The sequence below is a fragment of the Monodelphis domestica genome, chromosome 3 (assembly GCF_027887165.1).
Source record: "Monodelphis domestica isolate mMonDom1 chromosome 3, mMonDom1.pri, whole genome shotgun sequence".
NCBI classification, from domain to species: Eukaryota; Metazoa; Chordata; class Mammalia; order Didelphimorphia; family Didelphidae; genus Monodelphis; species Monodelphis domestica.
This window is the reverse complement of record NC_077229.1, coordinates 382,455,641-382,463,016: the sequence shown is the minus strand read 5'-3', so window position 1 is coordinate 382,463,016 and position 7,376 is coordinate 382,455,641.

Sequence of the window (7,376 nt, the reverse complement as noted above, 5' to 3'; positions counted from 1 at the left end):
CAAATTCTAACTAATAGCCATAATTAACTAATAAATAACTAACAATAACAGTAGCTAACATTTCTATAGCACTTATGTGCCAGTCACTATACCAAGTGCTTTAAAATGGAGATAATTATAGCATCTACTCAAGAGTTGTGAGGATCAAATGAGAATTGTCAAGTGCTTGGTACAGAGCTGTAGAAATGTTAGCTATTTTATCCCCATTGAGGAAACTGAGGCAGATAGGGACTAAGTGACCTGCGCAAGGTCACAGCTAGTAAGTGTCTGAAGCCACATTTGAACTTGGGTCTTCCTGATTCCAGGCAGGGCAACTGCATCATACCACCTAGCTGCTATTATTATTTTCACAATGTAGCACACAGCCCTAATTCAACACAGTTCACTGAAGTGGCTTCCCTGTTAACTTGCTGATTGGGCTCAACTTAGCCTAGGAGAGGAAGAAGAATAGCAGTTAAATATCAAAACATAGAATCTATTCTATCTGACGAGACTCCCTCCTGCAGAGGTCTTTCACTCTTGGGTCACTTCCTATTACATTCAAAGACATAAATTATGATCAGAATTTTTAAAAATAGCAAATATGTAAAGAATGCTTAAACTCTATGACTTATTCTTCACCTCTATCCTCCAGGATCTTTCTGGCTTGGAAACTGGACAATCCATATACACTAATGAATATCCATCCATCCATCCATCCATCCATCTCTCCATCCATCCATCCATTCATCCATCCATCCATCTCTCCACCTATCTGTCTACAATACAATGAGTGGAGAGTAAGGTGGAGAAGGGCTTTCATTATTGTGAAAATTAACACTAGTTTGTGCCACTTTCTTTGGAACTCCAAGATTAACTTTGGAATTTAAAAAGGGAGAGAGTTTTCTTAAGTTTGAAATTTCAACCAACCTCAACCTCTGATTGAATGAAGTTGCAACTAAACTCACCCTTTGCCTGAATTAAGAACAGATAAAGGCTGTTGCTTGTCTGTAAACAAACTACATAAGACCGTGGGATAAAAGAAAGATCATGGTGCCATCCTAGAAGTCTCCTGGCAACCTGAACTAAGTAAAGACCCTTGTCTCTTGCCCAGAGTGAGGTTGGAGTCTTCCAAAGTAGGTAGAGGGGAGATTTGGAAAGGGACATCACTAAGGGCATAAATTTGAGTCCTGAAAGAGTGCGCTAAGAGAACGGCTCGCCATATGTGGTCTCTTTCTCAGGACGACTTTTTGTTATTTAATAAGTAATTATAAATTCAGACACTGGTCCAAGGAATTTTAATCTTAACATCTTATCTTGAAGTTCATCAGTTACAGAGAGCACTGAAGATGTTCCCTCCATGGCTCAGCAGTCAGAATTTCTAGTGTTCTCTGACATTCACCATTTTACCAATAAGCAATTCCTTTTTGTTCCTGGGTCCCCCAGGTGTACCTGGCCCTTTGACTTTTGTCTCTGCATTCTCAGAGGGAGCAAGTACCCAAGTGGAAAAAGTTGGAGGAAAAACATCAAAATAAAGGCATCACCCTATATTGTGGTTTCTCCTGTAGCAAAAAGTAAAAGGATCATAATGTCAGATAATCAGAAATTATTCTGTCCACCTCTGTCTCTGAATTATTTCCTAGGCCCCAAGTTCTCCACAGAGAACTGGTGAAGGGTCACCAATGTACAAAAATTTAACGTTAAACTTGATCTTTTAACTTATCTTTGAAGGTTATTTTCTTTTGAATTCCTGTGCAAATTTGGGGATAAATAAGGGGTTTAGGCAATTATGAGCATCAAATGAGATTTTATATATATATGTATATATATATATATATATATATATATATACACACACACATATATATTAGTGGTCTCTAACTGGAAAGTGCTCTACAAATGCCAATTACATACAAAAGTAAGGACTGTCTCATGTGTATTTTGGTCCTATTTATTTTCATTTTTAATGGGCAGGTCTGTGAATTGAAACTTGGGACTTGAGAGAGGGAAGGTGATTTAGAATTATGGTTGCATCATATTTTACCTACCTTGAAATAAAATTATTAATAAAGAAAAGAACAATAAGACAAATAGTGATTAGTAATATAACATCATATCTGCAGTAAAATAACAATTTAAACAATTGAATTAACTATCTTAAATATCTTCCAGTTCTTTATTCTCTCTTATAGATTACTTTTTTTGGAGGGAGAAGGGAGCAATCAGAGCATCTAGGTGGTGTGATGAATTAAGAACCACTGGGAGCTAGGTAGTTCAGTGGATTGAAAGCCAGGCTTAGAGATGGGAGGTCCTGGGTTCAAATGTGATCTCAGACACGTCCTAGCTATGTGACCCTGGGCAAGTCCCTTGACCCCCATTGCCTAGCCTTTACCACTCTTCTGCCTTGGAACAAATACACAGTATTCATTCTAAAACAGAAGGGTAAGGGTTAAAACAAACAAACAATACTTGGCCTGAAGCCAGGAAGACACAATTTTGTAATTTCAAATATGACCTCAAGCATTTATTAGCTGGGTGACTCTGAGCAAGTCTTTTAATATTATTTAGCTCATCTGTAAAATGAGCTGGAGAAGGAAATGGCAAACCACTCCTTTATTTTGCCAAGAAAACCCTAAATGGAGTCACAGAGTCAGACACAGCTGAATAACAACAAAAAGGTGCATTCATTCATTCATTCATTCACTTAATGAACTTGTTAGCCTTTGGTAGAGAGACAGGTACTCAAAAAGAGAAATTTTACAACTTAAAATGTTGACTCTTACCAAAGGTTTTAAGCAGCCATTTAACAGTCATATTCTCCCGAATCAGAAATGCATTTTTATCATTTCTATTTATTTTTTAGCTCCTCTTTTGCCCATCTCCACCTTCCTGCAGAGAAACTCAATGGAACTGCATGTGCCTCTGTTCCACTTCCATGCCAATGCACACACGCTCTCTCCTTATTTTGACTCCGAGACAGTACGGGCCCCCTGCTAAACTAAAGTACACCGAGGCAATTTGGATAGTAAAGCCTAAGAAAAGGCCATTTTGGTGTGGATTCAACACAAATAGCCTCATCTTGCGGCTGTGGGAGTTCACACCTGGACTTGAGAGAGCAGCAACGAGAAAACAGAGTGCTCAGGCATCCAGGTGGTCTGGGTACACCTGCCAGCTTCCAGCAGGAATAAAGGCGATAAACTGAGTAGAGTCTGGTTGATGGGGGAGAGAGCAGACCCTTCCAGGCATACGTGTACCCTTTCTTTGGGGGATTGCTTAGACTTATGCCTCTGGAGCCCGGGTTTTCATTTGCTCTGGAGGCAGCTGCCAGGAAGGAAGCTAATTGTGGGCTTTTTCTTTGAATACAACACCTGCCTGCCACTCATTTCATGCCGCCACCAAGCACGTGTCATAGGAGCTGCTCTCCTTCACCATTGACCTGGGCTGAATTCCAGCCAGGGACATGAAAGGAGAAAGTTTCCTTCTGCCCTGAAGCTCCCAGTTCCCTAGACAAAATAGGCTTTGATATGGAAATTGTGCTAGTGAGTTGTCAGCAGTGAGATGGAAGCCAACAGCTGCATCCCAAACTGTTACTGTTCCTTCTCTCAATAAAGAGGTTTGGGACTGGCAGCACCATCTAACAAATTAGAGTCATCTGGGGTCCAAGGGGAAGTGTGTGAAGCACGGTAGGACAGGTGCCGCAGTAACAGAGATGGGGACACCGAGGAATGAAGCTGCCTTCACTGTTCCCTGTGTACCACATTATTTTCAATTACACGATCTTTGCTTGGGAATCTCCAAGTGTAAACCCTCTCTGAAGAAGGAATTGCCTACTTGGCATCCCTAGCACATGGCCATTCAACTTCTGCATAAGTACTTCTGGTGATGAGAAATTCACTTTCCTACAAAGAAGTCTGTTCCATTTGGGGGGCAGCCCTAATATTTGACTATTGCTCCTTCATTCATTTAGGTTTGAGTGCTTTGGTTTTTTTCCCCACTTAAAGAATTGGTGGGCTTCAAAATTAAAAAATTAAAAAAAAATTGAACACGAGAGACTTCAAATAAAAGGTTATTTTAGCTAAATATATCACTGTGTTCCTTCTTATGAAAAATAACTTTCCACATCCAATTCAGAAATCATTATGATGCCCTGAGTTTAGATGGAGAGCCAGACTTTGTATTAGGTAATGAAGGACTACAGCATTTGGGAGAGAAGAACAGGTAGTGTTTGGAGTTGACAGCATTACAAGGTGTGGAATGGTGGAGATGAGTCTAAAGTGTGACTTAACAGCCAAGAGAGTTACTATAATACAATCTCAGCCAGTGTGAAGAGAATCCTAGATTTCAGGACTAAGGAGCTGATAATTCTGCTGTCTTCTTCTCTGGTCACACCACACCCGGATGGTTAGATTGTATTGTATTGTATCAGCTGTGGGCTCCACATTTCATGAAGGACAATAGCAAACTGGGAGATGTCCAGAAGAAAACCAGGATGCTGAAGGGCCTGGACTTCCTGTTATCTAAGGATTTCTTGCTTGGAGTAACAGGAAATGCTTAGCCTAGAGAAAAGATTTGTGGGTTAGAGGAGTGATAGTTGACTCAAGTATATGAAATGTTGGTAATAGGAAAGAGCTTTGCTATACAATTGGTCCTAGAGGCAAAATTAGAAGCAATGTACAAAAAGTACAAAGTGTGGAAAGGAAAACTGAGACTGAGGAACCATCGTTTAGAATGTTGCTGGGAAGGGGAGCAGCATTTGGAACAGGAGAAGAGGCTTGTGGGAGTGAGAGAGAAAAGAGAGCTCTTTGCCCTCTGAACTCTGGAGAGTGAGGAGCTAAGACCCAAGCTCGAGATCCCAACCTGTGATGACAGAGCCTTGCCTCCATTTCCCTTGCCCTGAAGACGTAATATTCCTAATATCTTTAGATTGTCAACTAAAAAAAAAGAAAAGAAAAGAACAACAACACTAGAAATAAGAAGGTTTGAGGAAGAGTTCCTATATAAGGTGGGCTTTTAGTTGAGGCTTAAAGGAAGCCAGAGAGCTCAGTAGTAAGAGCAGAGGAGAGAGAATGTCCCAGCTATAGGACACAGCCAGAGAAATGCCCAGAGCAAAGAGTTAGAGATGGAAAATGATGCAGTTGTTTGATGATAATGATTCAAATGGGGTTCTATTTGGTGCTGTTAGAATGTGGGAAAATATGACTTGATATTAGGAGACGCCGGAAAGCAATTGATAGAATTGGTGTACTTTGGTGGACTTGTTAAGAATAATATTCTAGTACTGAAAGTAGAGCAATTCTCAGTGAGAAGCTATAAAAGATTCTATGATCCCAGCCTTGGACCTGAGTTCAGCCTGATTCATAGTTTTTTGGGTCCCCAGCTATCTGACATACTATGAAGATAGCATGATGGAAAAAGAAGACAACCTGGTCACATGGTGAGATGAAAGGTAAAAAACTAAAGGTTTTCCATGGCTATCTCACACATCTTGAGGTTATAGGAGGACATGGACAAGAGTTCCCCAAGAAGGGGGACCCTCAAGAATTCCCCAAGAAGGAATATCCCAATTGATCAGATAAAAGATCCTTTGGAGAATTTGAGAGTCAGAGGGTAAAGCAACTTAATTAAGAGTTAGCCAAAAATGGAATGAGATACCGTGGGAAGTAAAACTTCTTTTTCTTTGGGTGTCTTGAAGCAGTCTTGGGTGTCTTGACCACTTATTTTAGTGGGGGAGTCTGATTTGGAGTATGGGTGGGACTAAATGGCAACCAAGGTCCCTTCTAACTCTCAAATTCTGTGTCTATTATAATGGTTAAATTGATGTTTTGACTAAATGAGAATTATAAAAAAGTGGTTGCCAATTATTATCCTTTAAGTCAGGAAAACTATTAGCAGCTTTTAACAATTTTGTTTGGAATATTGGTAAAAAGAAGGAAATGTGGAAGAGAAAAAGTTAAGGAGACTGCCTATCCTATCCTATCCTAAACGCTGATCCAGCAAAATGAAGATTTCTCCCCAACAGAGTTCCAGTTTCCACATGGGAATCCTAGTAATTCACCAGCACGCCAGGCAGGATCCAGGCAAGGTCCCAATGCAGAAAAACCCTCATAAGCTAAGCTCACAGGCAGCAGTGAAGCCAACAGGAAAGTCCCCAGCTCCAAGAAGTTCCAAAGGCAAAAGCCCAAGTCCCAAAGCCAAAAATTCCAGTCCAAAGGCCAATGGTCCAACTCAAAGTTGAAATCCAAAAGCCCTAAGGAGCCTTCCTCCAAATAAGAAGTCCAGAGGAGAGGATCCAAGGAGCAGAAACTCCAAAGGAGAAGTCCTTCAGAAAGGAAGTTCAGGACTTTTTATAGTCCTTTTTCCACATCACTTCTGTCTTTTCCCCACTTTATGGGAACTAATCATAGTCTTTCAATTTGCCTAGCACTGCCCAGGGGCAGATCAGTGGCCTCTGGAGTTGTCACCCACTCTAGCAAGTGACTTGTGTACTCTCATACTTAGTGACTGATAAGGTACTAAGTAAGGGTACTTAAGTTTTTGATTGATTAACTCAAAAGTCCAAAGAGAGTTTGATTCACTCTTCACAATCCCCTGCCCCTGAATCTTTGGGAGATTCATCTCCCTAGTGAATCATTTAACATAACCAGCTTATACCTTTAAAGATCTTCTAACTAAAGATGCATACAATATTGCACTTTCTAAGAGGAAATGACAATAGTTGGAGTTAAGAGGGAAATAAAAGAGAGAGAGCAAGACCAATGTTTGCTAGACAAAAAGCTAATTGGGGGCAATCCCCTTTGGCATAAGAGTTTACATTCAGAATAAATGTGTTCAACCCCCTTCAGTTCAATCAATTATACCCCAAAGTTCATTCTGGATCTTCTGATGCAGTGTAAGTTTCTTTATGGAATTTTCTCCGAACAGTTCATTTTCTTAATTTGGGGAGTTAGCAAGCTTCTTTTCCTGAAATTTTCTCAAAAAATTTTAACCTTGGATTTTACAAAAATTATACTCTATAAACTGGGGAAAATGGGCTAAGCATGCAGCAAGAGTAAAAGATAACTAATGACCTTGTACCATGTTGGTATTCATATAACATCATTTGACAAAAGAGGAAGACCCCCAGCAAGCCAGATGGTCCCTCTGTGAAGAATTTACTGGAGGACACAAGAACAGCAAATGAAGAAAGGGTGTGGATATATTATTATTTGCACCATTTGTGTCAGTTATCCACCTCAATCAGAATACAGATAAATTTAGGTATTGAAGTATAAGGGCGGTGAGATGGAGCAAAGGATAGAAGACCAGGCTTGAAGTCCAGAAAACTCATCTTTCTGAGTTCAAATCTGGCCTCAGACACTTACTAATCACGTGACAAGTCACTTAGCCTAGTTTGCCTC